Source organism: Orcinus orca, chromosome 12 (assembly GCF_937001465.1).
Source record: "Orcinus orca chromosome 12, mOrcOrc1.1, whole genome shotgun sequence".
NCBI classification, from domain to species: domain Eukaryota; kingdom Metazoa; phylum Chordata; class Mammalia; order Artiodactyla; family Delphinidae; genus Orcinus; species Orcinus orca.
The window spans coordinates 39,633,437-39,658,314 of NC_064570.1; the positions used below are offsets into that span (position 1 = coordinate 39,633,437).

Sequence of the window (24,878 nt, forward strand, 5' to 3'; positions counted from 1 at the left end):
GGGAGGCCCTAGGAATTGCTTTTGATACCTATATCAATTTATAATTTTTCATATGAAATGTAGTCTCTACATGGTTCATCTAAAAGATAGATTGGTTATTTCATACTGATACGCATTTGACTCTCGTTTGTTATGTGGTTTACTCAGTGATAGATTTGATTTGTACTGAACTTGAAAACATTAAAGAGAATAGATTTGTAAATTATTTTAAATGACCAACACAGTGTTTTATTTAAATAGAAGGCTCTGCTCCAGTGAGATTAATATGCTAGGCTCTATTTTCTTGTAACCATCACATTTAATATATGAAAGATAAGACACAAAAATATTAATTTTTCAGTCAGCAATTTCAACAAGTTTTAAAAATTATAGGTAGAGGTCATTTTGTATTCATTGCTTATATTTAAATATAAATCAACTATTAAAACCATTCTGGAGCCTTTTTTTCCCCCAACCAAAAATGGCTTATCTACAGACTCTATTTTTCCTTTTAGTATGATGAAATAACTGGTACCATACAATTTTCAGTTTTGTGATATTTAGGCGATTGTAGTATCAACCTTCCAAAATCAGTTTTTGTGCTGTAAATGCCAACAGCAGCTTCTCAGTAATGGTGTTCCTAAAGGGCACTGAAAAAGTTAAGAAAATTGAGCAAGTTAATTTGACATATTGCCCACTTTAGCTCTGGCTGATGTGAGTTAAGTAAGAAAGCCCCAGGTTACTCAAAACACCAAGTTTTGTCTACTTTCAAAGTTAATTTTGAAAAGCTTGTTCCACAGAACCTGTAGTACCTGTTTCTGTTTTTTCCCATTCTGTTCCTGAGACGTTGTTATTGGTCCTGAGAAACTTGCAGCTTTATTTCTTTTTAAAAGGTCTTACATGGTAATTGGAAATACAAATGGAGAAGGAACTATAACTTAATTTTATAATATTCATTGGTGATTTTGATTGAAAACTGAAGCAAGATCTAGATAATAATTACATTGTGGAAAAGTGACTTCAGCTGGAGCCAGAAGGCTTTCATTTTCATTTGGTAAATATGTTATGAACAATGACTTAGCAATTTGGTGAAATAACATTATAAAATATGGTAGTTCTTGTAGCTACCATTGTGAATTATTTTTGTACCTATTTTTATTTTAAGAATACTCTTTAGAGTAGAAATAAATACAGCCCTGTCTTGCTTCTCCATTTTATTTTTAATTATTTAAAGTGTAAGTTCTTAGGACTTATTTCTAATTTGTGAAGGAGGACTTTATACATTTTACAGGATTTATTATAGTTATATTTTATAATACAATGTAAACAAATTTGTGAAAAATTTAAGTGTTCATATATACGTCTTCAAATATCTGTTTTCAAAATTGCATCTTTGTAGTTCTGCCTCTGCATGTTTAGGCATCTAAAGAATCTGTGAAAGTAAAGTAAGTCTCAGAAATTCATCTAAACTTGCTAACAGGATTCTACCTAAATTTATGATTATTAAATTATGGTGTGCTCTAGTTTGATTTTCCAGTTCCAAGATGTTAAGGAAATTTCTTTGGTCATTCATTATACAGACATATTGTGAGTGTTACACATATAATGAAATATTTTTAATATTCAAGGTAGGATAAATGAGATACAGCACCCCCATTCAGAGAGTCCACTGTCTGTGGGAAGGTGAATAATTTTAAAACTGAAAATACAGTTATAAAGATAAATGAGAATTGACCTTTGAATTTGTTGACTTGATAAGAGTAGTTTTGATGGAGTAGTGAGGGCAAAAGTTTGGAGCTGGTTTAAATGATGCTGAGAGGAAAGATTTTGGAAACTGCTCTTTCTAGGAGTATTGCTGTTACAGGGAAAGAGAATGCATGTGGTAGCTAGAGTAGGCATGGGATCAAAAGACTTTTTAAAGATGGGAAAGGGAAACATATGTGGGTAGAAATGATGTAGTAAGGAAGGAAAAACTGATGATGCTGAAAAGAGAAATGCTAGAGTGAATGTCATGATAAGTGGTAGGGGAATGGTATCTAGTTAATAACTTTTGGAATTAGCCTTTGCCTGGAACATGGACCCTTCATTAAAAGTAACAGAAGAGGAGACAATTTAAAATGGAAGAGTTTCAGCATTAACAATTATGTTATCTGTAGGTTTTTTGTGGATGCCTTAATCAGGTAGGTGAAGATCCTTTCTATTATTTTTGTGGGAGTTTCAGGAATAGAATTTCCACTGTAAAATAATTTTTATCAGATACTTTATATTAAAACAATCATGAGTTTTCTTTTTTTTTTTTTTTGGTTTGTTAATATGATGACTTACCGACATTTTCAAATGTTAAACCAACCTTGCATTCCTAAGATTAACTCTACTTGGTCATGATATTTTATCAATTTTACCTGTTGTCAGATTCGATTTGTTAATATTCTATTAGGAATTTTTATATCTTTTTTTAAGTTTATTAATTTTTGGCTGAGTTGGGTCTTTGTTGCTGCACACAGGCTTTCTCTAGTTGCAGCAAGCAGGGGCTACTCTTTGTTGTGGTGCGTGGGCTTCTCATTGTGGTGGCTTCTCTTGTTGCAGAGCATGGGCTCTAGGACACACGGGCTCGGTAGTTGTGGCTTGCAGGCTCTAGAGTGCAGTCTTAGTAGTTGTGGCGCAAGGGCTTAGTTGCTCCGTGGCATGTGGGATCTTCCCAGACCAGGGCTCAAACCCGTGTCTCCTGCATTGGCAGGTGGATTCTTAAACACTGTGTCATCAGCAAAGCCCTGTATATATGTGTATGAGGGATACCGATTTGTAGTTTTCTTTTTCTGATTTGATATCAGGGAATGCTGGCTTCATAAAATGAGTTGAGAAGTATTTATCTTTTATTATCTAGAAGTTTGTATATAAATGATATTTTTCCCTTAAAGCTTTGGTAGCATTTTCCAGTGAAGCTTGGAATTTTCTTTGTGATAAGATTTCTAACAAAATTAATTTCCCTAATAGATACATGGCTATTCAAAGTTTCTTTTTGTTAAGTAAGCTTTTGTTTGTTTCTTTCAAGGAATTTGTTCGTTTCATTAAGTTGTCAAATTTATTGTCATCATCTTATTCGTAATAGAAACTTACTACCCTTTTTAATACGTGTAGAATTTGTAGTGATGTCACCACTCTCATTTTTGGTTTTGTTTATTTGTATTTTCTCTTTTTTTCCTTTTCAGTCTGGCTAGAAGTTTATGAGTTTTATTGATGTTCTCAAAGAACTAGCTTTTAGTTTCATCAGTTTCTCTATTTTTCTGTTGCATTGATTTCCACTCGGAACTTTATTATTCCCTTTCTTCTACTTTCAGTTTCATTTGCTCGTTTTTCTAGTTTCTTAAAGTCACTTATGTGAAATCCTTCTTTTCTAGTATAGGTGTTCATTGCTATAAAACTCCCTGTAAAGTACTTGCCTTAGCTGCATCCACAAATTTTGTTATGTTGTTTATACATTTTCATTTAGTTAGAAATACTTTATAATTTACCTTTTGACTTTATGTTTGATCTGTGGATTATTTAGAAGTATGTAATTTAGTTTCCAAATATTTGGGAATTTTCCAAGTTTACTTCTGTTATCGATTTTTAATGTAGTCTCATTGTGGTCACACATTCCTTATATGATTTTATTCCTTTCAAATTTATTGAAACTTGTTTTGTGTCCCAGAATATTATCTACCTTGTAAAAGGTTTATGTATACTTAAAACGAGTATATATATTTTGCTGTTTTTGTGTGGAGTGGTCTATGAATCTCAATTAGATCAAATTGTTTGATACTGTTGCTTGTATATTTTTACTGATCTTTCTGGCTGTTTTAGCAAGTATTGTGAGTAATGTTGAGATTAACCATAATTGTGCATTTGTCTGTTTCTCCTTTTCTATCAGTTTTTACTTCATGTACTTTGAAGCTCAATTTCAAATTTACAATATTAGATGTATAAACTTTTATGATTATTATATCCTTTTGATGAATTGGCTGCTTTATCCTTATGAAATGACTGTTTATCTCTAGTAATATTTTTTTGCTCTAAAATCTACTTGATATTTAGGTTTTTGGTTTTTTGTTCAGGATTTGCATGACCTTTTTCCATTATTTTACTTTACCCTTATGTATTTTTATATTTAAGGTGATTTTTATTGTAAACAGCAAGGAATTAGTTCTGGGTTTCCCTTACCCACCCCGCCCACACCCCCCCAAAATTTGGCAAATCATGCCTTCTAATTAGGATGTTTAGACCATTTACATTTCATGTAATTATTGATATTTGGGGGTTCATATTTTATATTTACATTTATCATCTTGCTATTTGTTTTCTATTTGTCCCAGATGCTTTTGTTCCCTGTTTTTTATTCTGCATTCGTTTGGATTAATTGAATGTTTTAGTTGATTTCATATTATGTCCTTCATTAGTTTATTAGATGTATTTCTTTCTTCTCTTTTTTTGAAAATAATAATTTGAAAAAGCTTTAACTCTCATTGTTATTTAATGCCAGCATTATTATTCCAAAAATGTATCATTAATAAACACTTTTCTTTGGGAATGCCATATCAAAATTAAGTATAAACTTTTTTTCCTGTTTTTGAAGTTTTCCTTTTCCTTGATTTTTTAAAATATTTATTTATTTATTTATGTTTTTGGCTGCATTGGGTCTTAGTTGTGGCATGCGGGATCTTTCATTGCACACATGGGCTCTTCGTTGCAGTTGTGGCACGTGGGTTCCAGAGCACGCAGGCTCGTTAGTTGTGCACGGGCTCTCTAGTTGTGGTGCACGGGCTCTCTAGTTGTGGCGCACGGGCTTTAGTTGCCCCACAGCATGTGGGATCTTAGTTCCCTGAAGAGGGATTGAACCCGCGTGCCCTGTATTGCCGGTTGGATTCTTAACCACTGGACCACCAGGAAAGTCCCTTCATTGATTTTTTAAAATTTAGTTTATTGAAGTATAGTTGATTTACAATATTGTGTTAATTTCTGCTGTACAACAAAGTGATTCAGTTTCATATATATATATATACTTTTTCATATTCTTTTCCATTATGGTTTATTACAGGATATTGAATATAGTTCCCTGTGCTATACAGTAGGACTTTAGGATTCTTTTATTTATCCATTCTATGTATAAAAACTAGCATCTGCCAATCCCAAACTCCCAATCCATCCTTCCCCAACCGCCCCCCTCCCACTTGGCAACCACAAGTCTGTTCTCTATATCTGTGAGTCTGTTTCTGTTTCATAGATAAGTTCACTTGTGTCATATTTTAGATTCCACATGTAAATGATATCATATGGTATTTGTCTTTCTCTTTCTGACTTACTTCACTTAGTATGATAATCTCTAGGTCCATCCATGTTGCTACAAATGTCATTATTTCATTCTTTTTTTATGGCTAAGATTCCATTTTGTGTATATATATATATGTATATATGTGTGTATATATACATATGTGTATATGTGTGTGTATATATATATACACACATATATATATATATATATACCACATCTTTATCCATTCATCTGTCGATGGACATTTAGGTTGTTTCCATGTCTTGGCTATTGTAAATAGTGCTGCTATGAACATATGGGTGCATGTATGTAGTGTAAGCATCTTACAGATAGAGACAAAGTTGATTAATTCCTATCTCCCAGAAATTGTAGCCTAGTGCTAGGCACAGAGCAGAGTTTCAGACTATTTGCTGAATGAAATATAAAAGTTATTTTGAATTATGACATTGATACAGAAAAATCAGAGTTAGAGATATTAAACCAAATTTCCCCCACAGATCCTTGATTCAGTACAGCAGGGAGGAAATAACATACAACATTCTTGGTGCAAATATGTTTTCTGTTTACTGTGGAATGTGTATTTAGTAGAAATAATAGTTCACTAAATTCTATTTAGCAAAGGTTGTAACTAAAATGTGTTATGTGTAAGAGTTTTCCTTCTGTATGTGTGCACATGAGTGTTTGCATGTGTTTGAGGGTATTATTGCCTATGGGTATTGTTTTGGCTATAACTTGTGTCTGATAAGCTTCTGAGACCTAGCCTGAGAATCTAACCATGATTTGGAAACCAGACTACACCTTTTTGAAATACACCATATTTGCAAATGTGTTCTTATCTTGTATTTACAAAAACTGACAGATGAATTTGGTGTTTGAATCTGTATAGTCTCTCTTCCTAGAAACCATCAGAGGGACAGATAGTTATATGCCTAAATGACATAGTTCTAAAGGCAGAAGACTTAAATATCTGAGATGTCAAGATCTCTCCTAGCACAATGCTAGGTTCTTGCTAAATCTTGCCTTACTATTCTTTTATTACATATGATACTTTAGACATGAGACTAACTACAGCCTATTTTTATAAATAAAGTTTTGTTGGGACAGAGTGCTCATTTGTTTATGTATTATCTATTGCTTTTGTGCTACAATGATAGAGTTGAAGAGTTGGGACAGAGACTGTATGGCCTGAAAAACCTAAAATATTTATTATTATCTAACCCTTTACAGGGAACTTTTGCCAACTCTGGTTTAGAGTACTAATTACACATATAATTCCAAATCCATGTTAGATGGTATAACCTATTTAGCTTCATGGATGATGAAGCTGTAACTCAGAAAGTGATGAGGAATTCCCAAGATCATATAGAAGGGAAATATAATGCAGTGGGTAAAATGAAAGTTCAGGAGGCAGACTGCTTGAATTTAGATCCCATGTCTGTCTTCATCATCAAGTTATTTAACTCCTCTGTGCCTCAGTTTACTTGGTAAAATGAGCATAGCTGTAGTACCTGCCTTATAGGATTATGATGTAATGCATGTGTTTGTAAGAACTCCTTAGTAAGCATTCAATAAGTTATAGCTATTATTATATGGTCTTGTGTGGCTAGCTGGTGGTAGCATAGCCTGAGCCTAATTCTTCAGACTTCAAGTTCAGTTCTCTTTCAATTCTTATAATTTGTTCATTCATTTAGTCATTCAGTATACCTTTCTTAAATTCCTACTGTAGATCAGGCACTCTGTTAGGTATGGTTCTAATCTTTTCCCTCATTCAAACTTTTCCAAGAGTAACATTATATTTTCCTATTTATGTTTTCCTTATTAGTTATAAAATGGCAAGAAAGAAATAAAAGTTCTATACAATCCAAGATGACACATTTTTGTAGTTTATTCCATTTTCCTATATTTCTTTCCTGTTTTGAAAGGTTAAATTTTTTATACTCTAGATGTAGCAGTATAGACCAGATCAATGTATAAGGGATTATCAATGTATTTTTGAATTGTTTTATCTTCAGGTAAAACAAATGTTTCCTTTTTTTGTGACATAAAATTTTACTGACATGTTTTTTGTAGCAAAATTGACTTACCTACATTTTTTTCCACAGAATATTAAAAGAGTTATTACTTAAGTAGGTGCTGATGTATTTACTTATCTGATGAGTTTAAACAGGGTCAGGACGGTTAGCCTCACATAAACCCTGAATTTTCAGCACTAGCAATATTTTAGCTTTTAAAGTCACTTCTTTGACACACTTCCCACCCCATATTCTACCATTGGCAATAGGCCACCATGAAATACTGAGCACCATGGAAATAATTGGACTGTCATGTTTGCTAATAGAGTGCTTTTGAGATACATTGGGGGAGACAGTTATTAAAATGTTGGCTGTTAACGTTTGATCATCTAATCCAGGATTTAAGCATTTATCTGCTCTCATTATAATATGTGTCAGCTGTTCTTTATTGAATAACATTTACATTTAGCCTTTTCCTAAAATGCTAAAGTTCATCCTTTTCAGAGCACCTCTAAAATGTAATCATTCCTCTTACAACATCAAATAAAATTAACTACAGTTTCACTGTAAATCATCAGATAATGAAAACCAAAATGCTCCAAACCAAAATTATCTCCATAACTGCCTACGTTTTTCTTATTATTTTCCTCAGAGAAAAATTTTCAAATTAGTATTTTGCTTACCATCATTTTGCTATCAAATTATTTTGACTTTAAAAAAAATTCATTAGAATGGATGATGGGTACAGCAGAGACTAGTTAATGTTCACCAATCGGTTTCCTCTTCCTAGGTTAAGTATATTTCAGGTCATTTAATCAGCTTAACCAATGTTAAGTGAGCAGACCAAAGCATAAAGGGCAGGTGTGCCTTCTCTATGAGCTCTCTTTCTCTTTGCCCCTAGAGCCTGGATGCTTAAATTTGTGAAGAACAAAACCTCCCTATCAACCCTCATTGGACTGTGACCGGAGGAAAAAATCAACCTTGCGTTAAGTGACTGAAATCACATGCTTTTGTTTGTGTGTTTGTTTGTTTTTAATGGTATCTAGCATTAAATACCCTGTCAGCTTCTTTGAGTTTCCCCATTTCTGCTCCCCTTTCGGAATAATTTTTGATGATCCTAGATAGGTATATTCTTAATTTCATAGTGTTTTATGGGATTTCATATTGAAAATCTAAGTGTATTGTCTAGCACAAAAGCAATTAAGGAAGTTTCATCATACCCTTCATTGATATTTTCAGCAAACAGTTTTGCAGACATAATAGATACCATTTGACTAGTAGATATGTGTACTATCAAGGAAGCCTTGTTTCTATAGATGAAGGCTGGGACATCTAAAGATAGCCATTAGGGTATCAATCTCATCAGTGAACTCAAATTTGACCAGAGTTAGGTATTTTGAATCTTATTCTATATGATAACTTTTTAGCATATATAACCTAATTCTACTTTCTTTACCCCTAAGTCAATAACAAGAGAAGCTTATCTGCCAGCAAATCTGCAAAATGTGGTCTAAGATTCCAAAAAGCTCAATTTCTTTTGTTACCATTATTTTATTCTTGGAGCTCATATCATTATTCAGAAAGAGCTTGCTCAAACTATACATGTTCTTCTGGTTAAAGAAATTGTTTACAGTCTTTGGTTCTGCTGGTCCTTGATCCAAACTCTATCTACATCCAGGCTACATCCTCATCCTAGGGAAGAAAGCTGAATCAGGGCTCAGACATACTTGAGCAGCATCACAGCCTTAGGCTCACCAGGATTTCAGAAAGCCCAATTCTCCCCAAAGAGCTAAACGCAAAAAAGAAAAAAAACAGAGGAAACAGAAGTGACAAGTTTAGAAGAGTATACAGAATACATCTAATATCATCACTGAAAAGACAGAATAACTCCAAGAAAAAAGTGTCAAAAACTCTGTAAGTTTGTATAGTGATTTATTGTTTTCAAGGTACCTGTATGCATATTTCATCTTTATAACAACTCTACCACCCAAATATATCTCTTTTAACATTATATATACATATCTCCAATATTTCTCATGAAGTGAAATGTAATCTTTATATATGGACAAAATTGTGATCATATTATATAGATCATTTAAAATTCCTTGTTTATTTTTATTAATAGTACAATATAAGCAGTGATCAATATTTAAACTCATACCTGCTGTACATGGAAATTATTTACTTCCATATTATAGGATTGTTTGATAATGAAATAAATTTCAAACTGATGAGTATTTGAGAGTCTACTCTCAGACATCAAGTATAAGACAGTCTCTTCCTTCAAGTGCTTATGACTGAGAGTCGTTAAAACTCATACAACAGAAAAGGCAAGTGTACAGGTTCCTATTTTTTAAATCCTGAGCAATATCAAGAACAATAGGTGGTAGAAAGACTCAGAGGGAGGAGGCAATACCTTGAGCTGATCATGGGAGGGGCAGGATTTTCATCTGGAAGGGATAGGAATAAAGCAAAACAGCAGGGAGCACGCAGAATGGAGCTGCAGAGGGCATATTGAGAGTAGCCTGAGCAGCGAGAGCCTTAAGGAGCAGTGGAGTTTCAGTAGAGCCCTCTGGCTAGAGTGGAGGTTTTGTTTAAGGAAAAATACGGGAAGGTAAGCTTGGCCAAATAATTCAGACTTTCTCCTGTAGGTTGTAAGTAATACTGAAGATTTTTCAGCAGTAGAGTAACATGATGTAGTATTTTACTTATTCCACAAATTTCATTAAATATATCAATCCATTATAAATGAAATGCTATGCTTAAAACCATTTATTTAAAACCAATTTTTTTCTTTATTCTTTTACCATATACCATATAGCTCATAGTAGTTACCAATAGTTCACATCTCTAGAACTTTTTAAGCTGTGGTTTATGCTAATAAGGAACATCCTTCAAAATGACTTACTGCAGGTTTTTAAAAAATTTCTCCTTAAATGGTATTTGAAATGCAATTGTACAGGCGATGTGAAGATTAAAAAGTTTGCAGTCAAAACGAAAGAACAAATAAAACCTTCAGCAGCTCTAGAGCAAGAATCTATTCAAGAGAGTCTGAACACTGCTAAATTTCTCTAATGAAGTAATTATTTCAAGCTGTGTTTCTTAAGGAATATTAAGTAATTAAGTTTATGAGTCCTTAATGAGAGCAAATCTAAAATAAAGCACTGTACAGAATCCTCTGGAGTGTTGTAAAACAGCCATAGAGAGTAGATGAAGGATGTAACCTTGAAAGACCACCATCCATACTATTTTTTACTTGTGAGAGTCTTTATAGTAGGTTTAATGCTGATTTAAAATGCTATATGTCTGCAGCATTGGCCCTGGACAAAGCTGTCACTTAGGAAATTTGTTATCAATACCTCTTTCCATCACCCTTCCACCTCTTTGCCAGTAATTTTCCTAAGGGAACCAACTAATTTGATCCTATCAGTTCTCCTTCTAAGTCACCTCTGTTCTATATTTCACAGTCTAGAGCTTTACCTAACTTTAACCTCTTCATATTTAATCATATTACATTGTGCAATGAAGAACACTAGGACAAAATATCACTAAGCATGTATTCTAATCTTGGAACCATAAACAACTAACCAGGTCATCTCAGCACCTTAATGTTTGTGGACCTCATTTCTTCTGGTGTAGAACGAGGGTACATGACTTCTTGGGGTCATCCTAGTCTAACTTTTGGTTCTAATATTCTGTGCCATGTTACTGAAGCTTAGTTAATAGTGAGGCACAGATTGCTGATCAAAGTTTCAAGTGGTCTCATTCCCAGATTCCACTGACATTTAAAAAAAAAGAACATTAAGTGAGATTATAAAACAGTAGGGGTCATGGACATACTAGGTACTAAAATATGAATTTCCTCAGTTGTTTCTTTTTTAAAAAAAACTCGAGAGTTATAAGTAATGTAGAATACTGACAGAGATGATATCTTTATTGTGCAGTCATGGAAACTTGACCTATTACATAAATACTTATATATTTTTTAGTTTAACTAAAACATTTTAAGATAATTTGTGAGAATATGATAGTTCTGAGCTACTCTTTTTCTACAGATATATCAGTGAAACAAATCTGTATTCTCTTTGAATCTGGTCTATAATTATAATTAACCAGTACTTAATGGGCATTTGACACTTCAAAAATGATACCCGGGTATTAAGCAAGAAAGACTGTCTTAAAACAGTTTGCCTTTGGGTACAGACAACAGTGAAAAACTTCTGCCAGTTAGAATCCCTTATATTGAGAATACATTGTGACTGAGATGTTATTATGTGGCCTCATCTTATTCCCATTCTCCTTAATTTCAGTTTAAATAAAATCTCTAATCAACAGGAAAACCATTTTTAGCATAGAGGTAGGGAGGGGAGCTAATTCTTTACTTGAATCCTGCAAGGCAAGATTTTAAACCATTAGAGTAGCTTTGGCAGTAAACTGAATTTTAAGGATATTGAGTGCCCAGGAAAGTAGTAGAAAAGAGCATCCGTGTAGTCCCCTTTGCTTTTCTAAATTTGATGGCAAAATTGCTAATGCAGATAAGGTTGGAAAATTAAGAGAAACTATAGTACTTAGATTCATAAATTTTATATTAAACCATGTTTAATGAAAAGCAATATCAGTAACAATTCATCCTTTAAAAATATTGAACATTTGAAGTTTAATGAGATAGAAATTTTAAATTTTGTACTTTGAAAGAAGGAAAACCTTTAGAGCAATACTTTTTGTGTATAGTTGGCAGAGAAGCAAAGTGTTGGAAAGCAATCTGGCAACGTCTATTAAAATTAGAAATACCTATACCTATAGACCCAGCAATTCCTCTCCTAGGAGTTGATTCTCACAGAAATAAAGGTGCCCATATGAAAGACACTAGTACAAGGATATTTATGGCAGCATTGTTTCTAATGATGAAAAACTGGAAACAAAGCAGATGCCTATCAACAGAAGAAGGGCTAACTAAATCACAGTGCAACTACACACTGTACCATTAAAATGAATGACTTAGAGCTCTGTCAGCTAACCTAAAGGATTTTCATAAAGTATTCTTGAATGCAAAAAAACAAGATGCACGAAAATATGTGTATGAGCCTATTTTGTTTTTAAACAAAACCTGTATGCGTATACATGTATGTGTGTGTACATTGTTATATGAACACAAAGAAAAATACAAACTACGTTGTTAGCATCAATGTGGTGGAGGGTGCAGGGATTCTGATATGCATGGAAGGGAAAAACAAAAAGATGAAAAAGTCTCTAGCAGCGGAATAAAAAATCAAGAAACACAAAATTCATAGCATCAACTCGTATTTTTTGGCTCAAGTTTCTCTCACGGATATTCTTGCAAGTTTTTAAGTTATAAAAGTTCCTGTTTTGACTGACCAATGTTAAACCACTGAGAATTATCGGCCACGATCAGTTTGGCTTGACAAATGTTAGCCTTTGGAACATGGTGAAAAAAATTAGATAAGTGAGATAAAGGAAGGCAATGGGAGATCTGAGGTCAAAATAACCATGGTATGACTAAAAAGAAAGGGAACCAATATCTTCAAGTGAATAAGCCAGACTAATTACATTCATAATATATAATTGTTTTTCAAGAGTAAAGAAGTAATTGATATGTCGATGAAAATAATCGATAAACCAATCTGTAATAGGAATAGAAAAGAGTTTTATTTGAGCCAAACTGAGGACTGTAGCCCTGGAGACACAGATTCAAGAAGCACCTGAATTGTGTTCCACCAGACTACAAAATGGGGGAGTCTTATAAAGGCAAAACCCACAAAATTACATAAATTGTGTGTCAAGAATTAAGATTGGATCTGGCAAGAATTAAGAGTGCATGTTAAGCAATGATTGGTCGGGGTTTGAAATGGTTATGTAGTTCCTAGGGGAGAACTTGAGACCATAATGTTGCAGCTGGCAGCTATACTAGCAGATATTATTTTGAGAATGGCTGGTGGTGTCCTTGAGTATGATGTAGTTCAGAAAGTTCAGATTCTCAGTGATACAGGAATATGTCTCAAATCACATCCACAATGGCCACCTAGATCCATTTTGAATGCCTGAACCACAGTTACTCCATTTTGATTTTTAAATGCATTGTTTTATTTAATGGTTAAAGCAGATGTACAATGAATGTTTAATAAGCCACAAAACAGGCTGTTCTAATAAGCATAAATTTTAAGTTATATCATGTATAAGCCAGAATAACTTCCCTATGCCTCAATATGTGAAAACTTCTTCTATCAGATACTAAAATAGTTTTAGTCACTGAGAAAATAATATAGTTAGCAGGCTACTCAAATGGAAGACTTCCAAACACCTTGAGTAGACAATGGTAATGATAACTATTTAATTTACCTTAGAGGGACCATTCATTTCAGGAAATCTGCATCATCTTAGCAGGTCACTGGAATTCTCTGTGCGTAAGATTCACTAGGCAGTTTGAAGAAACAGTGAAGGAAAGACTAAAACTGATGATCATGTGTGCAAATATCAGGATTAAGGGTCTTGGGTAATAAAGTTTGGCCAAGACCAGGGCAAAGTACTCTACACGGCTCAAGCCTGGTTCTTGAGGCATGTGACATAACTTCCTAAAAGAATATAGCTACTTGGGGTGGAAAAAAGAGTTTCATCACTTAGAAATCCAATTGCCTAAGGTGACTGAAATCAGTGTCACATTGAGAGAAATTTCTCTGTTGGAGTGGAAGGAGCTATGGTTCCCAGGGCATGAGTTGGAGAAGGATGGTAGCACCTACAACAATGAACAATTAGGAACAACTGGAGAGGAGTCATAAACTACTACAGCGGTAATGGCTGAGGTGGGGGAGTAGAAGGTTAGGAGCAATAGTGAATTGATATTGGGGGCTGAGATAATATGAACCCTCGGAAAAGGTTGTTGATGAGGATTTTCTCCTGATTTTTCCAGTCTCATTTAAGGAGTGAGTGGAGTTGAAATTTCTCTAACGGTGGGTCTGGAGCTGAGTGCTTCCAGGATTGCAATTCAGGTCAGTGATTTTCCTTATGGCTAGTGTATAATAGAAGTAATATTTCTGCATTTGTTTATTTGTTTAACAAATATGTATTAAGATTGTCCACTGGCAGATTTTACTTTGTGCAAGTATGAACCAAGCAGGTAGACTGACTATGCATTAACACCTGGCCCCCAACCCAGGAGCCCTAGCTCTTCCTGAGTACAATGTTCCAGTTGCCTAACTTGCCCTCCATACCTGATGACTGGATCAGGAATAGCTTTTTCGATGAATCCATCTTTCTCTGTATCTGAGATTTACCTACAACCCTGGCTTATCTCTCAATAGTCCCTTCTTTTCATCTTGCAGAAATCATCTTGATCCTTTGGTTTTCTGATATTCCCAAATCCAATCCACAAAACTGTTACGGACTAAATTTTTTTTTTTTTTACCCATTTGCTATTATTTTGATGCGATTTTGGAGGGAGGGATAATAAATATGACAGGAAGATACCTTATATTGGTAACAGAATAGATGGTGGTCCAGTGTAGAGCAGAGGCAGAAACGGAGGTGAGGAGATTAAATAGGCTACTTCAGTAGTCCAAGCCAAAAGATTTTGCTTTTCTGTTTTTTTATTTGAAATAAAAAGTTTTTATTTTAATATATCAAAGGAAAATTGGAATTGGAAAAAGTAAAACGGTAAAAAAAAGTTACAAAGAGTAACTTAATACCTTATCAAAACCTTAACAGTGAGTCATTATTTCAGAATTTTTATCACTGGATTTAATCATTTTTTATATCAGATATAAAACAGATATCATCTGTTCTCAGTTGAAAATGTTACTGCTGATGCTATGCTTTTATTAGCATATTAAATATTTTAAATATATTTTTGATATCTAAGTTTATATAATTATCTCAAACATCTATTTTGATAAGACTGTCTTTGGCAGTTACATAAGTGCTGCAGTCACACCAGATAGACTCATATTCATGCAATTAACAAAAAGGAATACCTTTTTTTAATAAAGGTGCACCAACCAACAAAATTTAAGAGGAAAGCAAAAAGTAAGCTGAAAATTTCAGAAGTTGAGCCTGGAAAAATGGAAGTTCAATAGGGCATGGCTGGAAACACAGTCAAAGGCTTCATATTCAATCAAAACCTGAACTCTGCCTATAACTGCCCCTACAAGTGTGTGCCTATTTCTTTTGGCTGTTTAGTCCAATTTCATTATACTCACCATAGGTGTTTGAAGAAAACAGAAAAGCCGAAACTAATGAGTGTGTGTAGAGTTGTAAATCTGTATAATGGCCAGAAGCTATTGCTATGTTGTTTTCTGTAGTGGCTCAGATCACTTTTCCTCTGCTTGAAATAATTACTGTCATTAGTGATGCACGTTCCTGAATTTAATATATCTAGGTTTATGCTGTCATCCATCACTGTGCAAACATCTTCTATCTTCTCTACTATCATGAAAAGTTTCTTTAAGTTTTAAGATATTTCACGGACCCAGTGATGCGTTTTAACTATGAGAAATCACCGAGCAAAAATTCTACCTCTCTAAGTTTTATGTATATTATGGTAGTTATATTAGTATTTTTTTTTTGCCAAAACTTGAGAACAGTGGATGCTAATAAGCTCCACACAACACATCATCATTCTCTCGTGTCATATGATCTTATAACACAATAAATTGTTACCACTTAATAAAGGCCTTGGTTTGATAATTTTCTAGTCTTCTTAAAAGGGAGACTTTTACATAACTTTGTTACATAGCTCTGTTCAGGATTTGGCCGTCATCTTTTTCTGTTGTTCAAGTATAAGCAAGATGATTTCCCTGTACTCAGTAGTGAAGTGTGGGCAAGGAGACACTCCTAGCTTCACGGCTCTCTCCGGCTTCCTCTCCTGTGGTTATTCTGAGGTGTTCAAAAGTATGACCTTTCTGAGATGTGTCTCCTCTCCTTCCCCATTTTCTGTAACGTCCCTTTTCTTAGCCATTTTGTCTCTGTCTTGCTCAATTTAGATTCTCTGAGTAAGCTCTCCTGTTTGTAGGGCTTTGTCCTAGAAGAGAGCTTCACTTGGCTAATTTCGAAAGTTCTTACAACCCATATCACTCCGCCACCACCTGAATTTAATGTTGTGTTCCCCTGGCTCTTACCCATTAGCTCTACTGTAGATTTGTCTGCTCCTCTCAGATCAGTCAGCTGAGCTTTCTCTGTGGAGGAGAGACACTGCTTTAGAAGTGAATACATGCTAACAATTTAGTTTCTGGGATTCTTAGAAGTCTTTTTGCTTTACCTTTGTTTTTTTTTGGGCATTTCACTAATACCACACTTGTCTTGCTGTAGCTGTTTTGCTGCATCTACTTATATTTTGGAGTCTGTGGTGATAACATGATAACAAGTCATTTAGTTTGTTGTATTTAGCTTTTGTTTGTGGATTTTTTTCTTTGCTATCTTATTTACTTGGATTCTGAGGAGGTTTGGGAATTTACCCAACGAGGCTGCCCACTATAGCTTTCAGTCTTGCTCCAACTTCCCTTTTTATTTCTTCCTGACGTTGTTTTGCTAAATAATATTTTTCTACGAATTTGTCCTTTTTGGGTTTTTTTGCGGTACTCGGGCCTCTCACTGTTGTGGACTCTCCCGTTGCAGAGCACAGGCTCCGGACACACAGGCTCAGCGGCCATGGCTCACGGGCCCAGCCGATCCGTGGCATGTGGGATCTTCCCAGACTGGGGCACGAACCTGTGTCCCCTGCATCGGCAGGCGGACTCTCAACAACTGCACCACCAGGGAAGCCCTGCCCATTTTTTATTTCATTTTATTGAGAAATATAACACACATACAGAAAAGTGCACAAAACAAAATGTACAGCTTATGAGTTTTCATAAAGAGAAACTCCAGGTAACCATAACCCAGCTCAAGAAATAAAATTAGTATTTTCTAATTTCCATTTGCCTTCCTCTGACCCTTGAATTAATTAGAACTGTGCTATTTAATTTCCAAATATTTGGGGATTTTTCCAGATATTTTACAGTTATTAGTTTCTAGTTTAATTTCATTATGATCAGAGAACATCTTTTATGTTAATCATTTAAAATCTGTTAAGCCTTTTTAAAGGCCTAGTATATGGACTATTTGGTGATTGTTTCATGTACAATTTTTAAGATTGTATACTCTGATGCTGCTGGATGAGGTATCCTGTAAATATTAATTAGGTCAATTTGGTTCATAGTCTTGTTTAGGTCTTTATATACTATCTGATTTTCTATCTACTTGTTTTATGAATTACTGAGCTAGAATGATAAAATCTACAACTATACTTCTACATTGCCTATTTCTGCTTTTAATTCTATCATGAATTTTGAAGCTCTGTTGTTAGATGCATACACATTTAGGATTTTTATGTCTTTTTGGTGAACTAGCCCCATTATATATATGAAATATCCTGCTTTATCCCTGATAACATTCTTTGTTCTCACGTCTACCTTGCCTTTTACTAGTATAGAAATACCAGCTCCCTTTAGATTAGTTTTGCATGGTATATCTTATTCTCTCTTTTTACTTTTAACCTATCTGTGTCTTTGTATTTAATGGGAGGTTTTAGTAGACAGCATGTAGGTGAGTCCTGCTTTCGATCCAAACTTTCTTTCAGTTGGTGGTTAGCTCTTTTATATTTAATCTAATTATTGATATAATCAGATGAAAACCTACCATCTTGCTAGTTTTTTCTATTCTATTCTTTAACTTACCTGTTTTTCTGCCTATTTTTGGTTAATTGAATATTTTTCATGTTTTATTTATCTCCACTATTGTCACATTATTAGTTATTTACATAGCAGTATATATAGTTATATATATATATACATATATAACTATCAATATATAACTATTGTCATATTAGTTTTATATATATCAGTATATATACATATATAACTATATTATATATAACTATATATATAGTAGTTTTATGTATCTTTTACTTTAATCACAACCTACCTTCCAATAATATACTGCTTCACATATAGTATAAGAATTTATGACCATATATTCCCAATTCCTCCCATCCTTCTTAGAATGTTGCCACACATTTTACTACATTGCTACTACTTTTGCTATTGGTAGTCAAGTACTGTTTTTGGTCTTCTGGCTAGGAGTCTGGGGTTTAACTAACAATCCCCTCCAGTGGGTAATTTCACAACTGTGTTCACATCTAGGGCCAAGTGATTGATCGAGGGAGGACAGAGAGAGAAAATACACAATGGGGTTTGGCTCCATTTTCTTGGAACCCCAGCTTCACCAACTGGACAGGAAGTTACCTATTATCAAATTTTGTTTCCTATGAATTCTCTTTACCAGTCACTGACACCAACACCATCACCATGGTAGTGCTTGGGGGCTGAAATACCAAACAACGGTTGAGATAAAAGAGAAAAAAAAACAGAACAAAACAGTGCTGTGCTCTGTCTCTGAGCATTAGGAGTTCCTTTTCCAGCTCCTTGAGCCAGAACCAGAGAGATTCTCAACAGGTGCCCATTTTGGGGGTTGTCAGTGCTTTGAGTTCAAGTCAGGGAATACTGGAAGAACAAAATGTCAAACTCACTGACAATTCAGTAGCACTTTTAATTTTGGTCTTCTTCTGCAATCCTCCTCTGATATTTAATTTTATGTGTCTTGCTGTTCCACATAGTCTACCAACCTTTTATAGCTGTATTCATTGAGAGAGACAGAGTGGAGTGTGCTTAATTTACTTAACCCCAAAACTGGAATTGTATATTAAGGTTTTAATTTTTATTTCTCTGTTTACTGTTGAGGTTGGAAAACTTCTCATGTATTTACTGGCTGTGTGTATATTTTTGTTTGTAAATTGTGTGTTAAAGCCTCTTGCCCTTTTTTTTGTTTACAACTGGGTTGCATATCTTATTATTGATTTATAGAAATTGTTTTGCTCTAAAGTGACATTTTCATAAATTATCAAGTGCTCTGTATGTTTATGGTCTGTTCCTGGGCTCCCTATTTGCTTCTTGAATATTTGCCCATTTTTGCACCAATACCACAGTGATTTAGTTATTATACTTTAATAAGTTTGATATGGGGCTTCCCTGGTGGCGCAGTGGTTGAGAGTCCGCCTGCCGATGCAGGGTACGCGGGTTCGTGCCCAGGTCCGGGAAGATCCCACATGCCACGGAGTGGCTAGGCTCGTAAGCCATGGCCGCTGAGCCTGCGCGTCCGGAGCCTGTGCTCTGCAACGGGAGAGGCCACAACAGTGAGGGGCCAGCACCGCAAAAAATAAAATAAAATAAAATAAAATACGGCATTGTTTCTCATCATCAAAAAAAAAAAAGTGTGATATGGAGTAGAGCAAGTAATTTTATCTGACTTTGTTCTTCAAGCGTTTCTTGGATATTTTTAGTTCTTTGCATTACATACAAATTTCAGGATCAACTTACCAGTTCTATCCCAGTCCCAACATGAAAATCCGATAAGGTTGTGTTTGGCATTGCACTGAATGGATAGATCAATCTGGGGGGAAGAGACATATTCATAATATTGAATCTTCTAATCCCTTCATTTCTTTAGGAGTTTTTTCTCTTAATCTCAATAGTTTTTATAAATTTCTGCATCAAGATTTCACACAACTTTTGATCTGTTTATTTCTAGGTATTTAATAGTTTCACATTACCCGAAATCTTTTTTGAATTTAGTTTTCTGTTTCCTGCCAGTATGTAAAAATGCAAATGATTTGTGCAAAACAATCTTCTATCCAGCAATCTATCCTAATAATTTATCTGTGTATTTGGGGGGGGTGATTTCCTTTATACACAATCATCTTTGATATGATTAGAACTGAAATTTCATTTTTAACTTTCCAATCTTCAGACTTTTTATTTATTTTCTTTTTACACTCTTGCTAGGATATCTAGTATAATTTGCTAGAGCACCTAGTATCATGCTGAATAAAACATGCAACAGTGGAGATCCTTGTCTTGCTTCAGATTATAAAAGTAAATCTTTTAAATGTTCACTATTTAGTATAATATTTACAGTAGGATTTTATAGATATATTTTTTTTCAGTTTAAAAGAAGTTCATGTTTTCCCCTAGTGGGCAATTTTTTTTAAAAATCATGAATAAGGTTTAATTTTATTAAGTTCTACTTCATCAATTGATGGATTTTTTTCCCCTAATACTGTAAATCTGGAGAACTACTTTGTTTTATTTTTTAATATTAAACCATTCTTGAATTCCTGGAATAAATCCTACTGGGCATACATATTATTCTTTCAATAAATATATGTACTTGGTTTGCCAAAATATTGTTTGTGATTTTGCATTTATATTTATGTGAAAGATTGGTCAGGACTTTTTCTTTCTTATAATGTGTTTTTTCAGTTTTGAATTAAGATTGTTAGATTATTCTGGATTAATTAAATAACTGAAACTTATTTTTATCTGTTTTTTGGAAGTGTACAAAATTGAAATGCTCTTTCCCTGAAAATTTGGTAAAATTTGCCTCTGTAATTGTTAGGTGGTTTCTTTGGGGAAATTTTGTAATGACTGCTTTCTATTATTTCTTTTGTAAGTTGTTAAGTTATATTTTAAAGAGATATATCCATTTTACTAAGCATTTAACTGTACTAGCATAGTTAGTAGTTTTCTCTTATTTAAAAAAGAATATTCTTCTGTTTCTATAGTTATCTCTCTTTTTGCATTAAAATGCTATCTGTGCCTCCTCTCTCTTCTCTTTTTTTTTTTTATAAGATTTTACCAGATGTTTGTCTAGTGTATTATCCTTTTCAAAGAACCAACTTTTGACTTTGTTGATCATCTGCAATGTGTCTTTGTTTTCAATTTTTTAAAAAATGCTGCTCTTCTGGGCATGGAGTATATAGGGATTCTCTGTATTATCTTTGTGGTTTTTCTGTAAATCTAAACCTGTTCTAAAATATAAAAAAAAAAAAAAATTCTGCTCTTAACTATATTGTTTCTTTCCTTCTCTTTTATTCAGATTTATGCTTTTTTTATTTTATTAAGTTATAAGTGAGATACTTAGTTTGTTAATTTTCAGAATTTCTTATTTAAAATGTACATTTAAGGATAAAACTTTCCCCTGTAGGTCTGCTATCACTGTACCTTTAAAGATGTGGTATGTTAGTATTTCATTATCGTTTATTTCTGTGGATTTTTAAATTTACATTATAATAGTTTGATTACTGAGTTTTTAAGTTTTTATAATCTTAAATATACATAGAGCTTTTAAAAACTTACCTTGTTATTAACTTCCACTTCAATTGTTGTCACTAGAGAATGTGATTCATACTTGTGAATGTGTGTGTATAAAATTATGCTTGTTAGTAGTTTACAAATATATTTTTAATCTCCTTATATATCTTCTTAGGACACATCAGTAATTTAGAGCTATGTTGAAATCACCCACCATGATGGTAGATTTGTTAATTTCTTCCTATAATTCAATTTTTGCTTATTATATTTTGAGGGTATTTTATTTTATGCCTGCATATTTAAAAAGTTTTATATATTCTCAGTGAATTAAATATTTTAGTATTATTTAGAGACTCTAATGAAGTTTTTTGATCTAAAGTTGTTTTCTCTTATGTTAGTAGGGCAGCATGATTTGTTCATTTGTTCCTGATACATACTTTTCCATTTTTTAACTTTCAACTTTTGTATAATCTATGTTTTAGATGTATCTTTTATAAAGAGCATGTAGCTAGATTTTTTAAAATACCATCTGACAGCATGAGCTTTTTAATTAAATCAGTGTAAACTGACAATGATTATGTATTTGCATATTTGTAATCTTACATTTTTATTTTAATTTATCCCATTCTTCCTGTTTTTTCTACTTTTTTGCCTATTTAAAAATTAATATTTATATCTCTTTTAACAAAGCAGTTTATTATTTTCTAAGTGTGTCTAGTTCTTCCTTATCCTCTCCCAAATGCTCATGAATTTATATTAAGTAGGATTTTCCTTGGGGCTCTATCTCAGCCTTGGTGGTAGTAGCTATTCCTTATTTTTGGCATTCCTATATTATTTAGTATTCTCTTTGCTTCCACTAGCCAATCCTTTGTTATCCCAATCCCCTATTACAATGAATAATTCTTGTCTCACCCTATTCAAATTACTATGTGGTTGGACCCTGAACAGCTCATGCAGCTCAATATCAAAAAAAACAGACAACCCAATCAAAAAATGGGTAGAAGACCTAAATAGACATTTCTCCAAAGAAGACATACAGATAGACAGGAGGGACATGAAAAGATGCTCAACATTGCTAATTATTAGAGAAAGCAAATCACAGCTACAATGCGATATCACCTCACACCAGTCAGAATAGCCATCATCAAAAATTCTACAAACAATAAATACTGGAGAGGGTGTGGAACAAAGGGAACCCTCCTACGCTGCTGGCGGGAATGTAAATTGGTACAGCCACTGTGGAGACAGTATGGAGGTTCCTTAAAAAACTAAAAATAGAGCTACCATATGATCCAGCAGTCCCACTCCTGGGCATATATCTGGAGAAAACCATGGTTTGAAAGAATACATGTACCCCAGTGTTCACTGCAGTGCTGTTTACAATAGCCAAGGCATGGCAGCAACCTAAATGTCCATCAACTGATGAATGGATAAAGAAGAGTGGTACATATGTACAATGGACTATTAGTCATTAAAAAGAATGCAGTAATGCCATTTGCAGCAACGTGGATGAACCTGGAGATTATCATACTAAGTGAAGTAAGTCATACAGAGAAAGAAATATCATATGATACTGCTTATATGCAGAATCTAAAAAAAAAAAAAAGACACGAACTTATTTACAAAACAGAAACAGACTCACAGACTTAGAAAACAAACTTATGGTTACCAAAGGGGAAAGGTGGGGGGTAGGGATAAACTGGGAGTTTGGGATTAACAGATACACACTACTATCTATAAAATAGAAAAACAACAAGGACCTACTGTATAGAACAGGAAACTCTGCTCAATATTCTTAACAACCTCTATGGGAAAAGAATTTGAAAAAGAGTAGATACATATATATGTATAATTGAATCACTTTACACCTGAAACTTAACATTGTTAATCAACTATACATCAATATAAAATAAAAATTAAAAAAACATTCAATCCATGACAGGATGGAGTAAATGTAATGTGTGATGCAAGGGTATCTGAATGGTCCAAGAGGAGAATTTAAGTACATAATGTTAGCGCTCCACTCAGATCCCCTCGTATTTGGCAAGTTTTCTAACAGGCAGCATCCACAGTTCTTTTTCAGAGGACTGCTATTAGATACCGAGTCCATTGCCTATGGAGAGCCAGATGAGGTACAAATTGCCTTTTCCCTCTCTCTCCTTCCCCATAAAAATGTGACTATAAAAGGTCCTTCTGCCTTGTCTTGAGTCAGGAGGACTCTGAGGTGTGGTAACTTTCAAAGGATCAGACTGAAGCTACAATCTACAGTGTTTTGCCTGACACCACACCTTATTACTTCCCCAACTATTTTTTTTTTAATTTATTTGTTTTTGGTTGCATTGGGTCTTCCGTGCAGGCTTTCTCTAGTTGCAGCAAGCAGGGGCTACTCTTCATTGTGGTGGGCAGGCTTCTCATTGCGGTGGATTCTCTAGTTGTGGAGCACGGGCTCTAGGCCTGCAGGCTTCAGTAGTTGTGGCTCGCGGGCTCTAGAGCACAGGCTTATGGTTGTGGCACAGGGGCTCAGATGCTCTTCGGAATGTGGGATCTTCCTGGACCAGGGCTTAGAAACCGTGTCCCCTGCATTGGCAGGCAGATTCTTAACTACTGCACCACCAGGGAAGTCCCACTTCCCCAACTCTTTTACCAGTTTTTTTCCTGAGAATCATTTGCACAAGACTCTTTATCTCAGGTTCTGCTTCTGAGGAAGTTGATTTAAGACACCAAGTCCATCTGTTCTACTAGTTCTATTTCAGATAGTGTATTTTTTCAGATTGTAATATTTTTGAGATAATTGTGCTCAGTACAGTTTTGGCCTGTGCATTTGTATCACCTGGAGATACTGGCTTCTGTATATGGTAAGATGTATTGGGGAAGTGCAAAGGCCAGACCTAATGTGCTTCCCCTTTAGTTAAACTGAGAATAAAGGAGGTGAGAAGCCTTAAGACACAAGCACTAGGTTCCCCGAGACAATGGGTAATCTTTGCCATTTATCTTTCTAATAAGCCTCTTTTGAAGTGAGGGCTTTTCTTTGGAATAAACGACATTGGGAGGAGGTTGACCTTCCACTTTGTAATCTAAAAGCCTAGGAGCTTAAATGTGGAGAGGCAGAAGAGAGAGTACCCAGGCTCTCAGTTCTAATGGTTGTGTTTTTATTTTTTATTTATTTTTTTAACATCTTTATTAGAGAATAATTGCGTTACAATGTTGTGTTAGCTTCTGCTGTACAACAAAGAGAATCAGCCATATGCATATATATATCCCCATATCCCCTCCATCTTGCATCTCCCTCCCACCCTCCTTATCCCACTGAGCTGACATATAGGTGATCACAAAGCACTGAGCTGATCTCCCTGTGCCATGCAGCTGCTTCCCAGTAGCTATCTA

At 34.3% G+C, this 24,878-nt stretch overlaps 1 long non-coding RNA gene across 2 annotated transcripts; it reads left to right on the forward strand.

The window, feature by feature from the left end:
* LOC117197133 (uncharacterized) lies at positions 1–23,104 on the forward strand. 2 transcript variants are annotated; one of them, XR_004477658.2, is made up of 3 exons: positions 1–8,317; positions 8,996–9,213; positions 14,225–23,104. It is a non-coding gene; the product is annotated as an uncharacterized LOC117197133 (long non-coding RNA). The 2 variants fall into 2 exon arrangements; XR_007470635.1 differs by having other exon boundaries at positions 8,996–23,104.
* The last annotated feature ends 1,774 nt before the right edge of the window (positions 23,105–24,878 follow it).